Here is a 1,624-nt window from a genome sequence, read left to right on the forward strand (position 1 = left end):
AGTATGAAGTCGTTCCTTGTTGCTTAGATCGTGCAGGTTTCAGACCGATTGTGTTAGTATTGCTACACTACTAAATGTGTATCCACCACCATATCAGGGTATATAATGAAACGGCGGCCCTCTTTCGTCATGCCTTACAAGGAGATATCTCCAGCGGTAGGATCGACTTTTTGGAACCATCTATACGGTTATGTAGGTTAGGCACCCAAGTATCGCACACTGCAGCCATTCATCCTGGTGAGTCGACGTTAGCGAGGAAGTGACGAGAAAAGAAATTCGGAATTTTGTGTGAGACTCGATAGTATGAAGAAAGCCGAATGACATAAGTTGGTTATGAGGATAATTGAAAGGATACTAGCTTCACATGCATGAGGTTGTGGGTTCGAATCTCACCAGAGAAATAAATCTATTTTAGGTCTTTATCGAAGTGACATTGATAATCATATTCCTTCAACTGATGTAAATATATATATAGATTTTTAGTTCCACTCCTGGGTCACGTGATTCAATAGTGATATGAACTTCTTCATTTGGTCTGGTTTTTCTTCTTATCATCCCTTCTCCACTGGAAATATTTGTTTGTGAACTTTTAATTATCTTCATGTATCAATTCCGATTTAATGCCTCCTGTTTTTATTACCCTGTATTTTCATCTACGTTATTGTGTACATTATATCGATTTCTCACTTTGCTTGAATTTTATTTTACTTAGAAAACATTCTCTCATTTATGTCCTCATCTACACTATAATTTCCATAGTGCACAAAGATTTTATGTTATGTTTTAAATATTTGTATATCGATTACCATGCAAAAAAAGGCACGTCTCCCAAAGAAAAACGTTTTTCACATTAATGCACAGTCAATATAAATAGATTATTTCGTCTTTTGTTTTTTAATTCATTTATCGGAGTTTTGAAGTAATTCAATAGTCAAACAGATAGGTGTAATAAATTACACATTCACAAAAATTCCGATTGGAAGAAAAATTAAACAAATGGAAAAGTTCATACGGTGACTAAAACGATGTGACAAAAGAATAGAACGAAATAAATTACATTTAAACCAATAAATAGAGTACAAATAAACATCAAAGTCATTTCTATAAAGATTTAAAAAAAATTACTGCACCTGACGAGGCATGGTTAAGCTTCTATCGTAACCATTATGACACGTAACCAGACTGTGGAATACGACTTCCTTCACGCTATGTAGCATCACGCAAAATTTTGAAATCTTTTCCGTCAGTTACTTTCAAACTGAGGGCCACCTGGATGCAGGGATCTTAAGTTGCACTACGGCTTATTTGGATTCAAAAAGTCGATCCCACCGCTGGGGGCTCTCCTTGTTAGTTTTAAGAGTAACAAACGGCTCATTTTGAAATAACAGTAATATCGCAGTCCAGTAGCACCGGACCCTGCAAACTTGAAAGACAACTCCAGCAAAGGCAAAGAAAATGTTACTGTAGCAAGTAAATTACTGTAGGCAACTGAACAACAACGAAATAATAACAATAATTGGTTCGCAGGAGAGCTTCTGTAAAGTTTGCAAGGTAGGAGACGAGGCACTGGTAAAGCTGTGAGGACAGGGCGTGAGTCGTGCTGGGGTGGCTCAGTTGGTAGAGC

Source organism: Schistocerca gregaria, unplaced genomic scaffold, assembly GCF_023897955.1.
Source record: "Schistocerca gregaria isolate iqSchGreg1 unplaced genomic scaffold, iqSchGreg1.2 ptg000635l, whole genome shotgun sequence".
Lineage (NCBI taxonomy): Eukaryota > Metazoa > Arthropoda > Insecta > Orthoptera > Acrididae > Schistocerca > Schistocerca gregaria.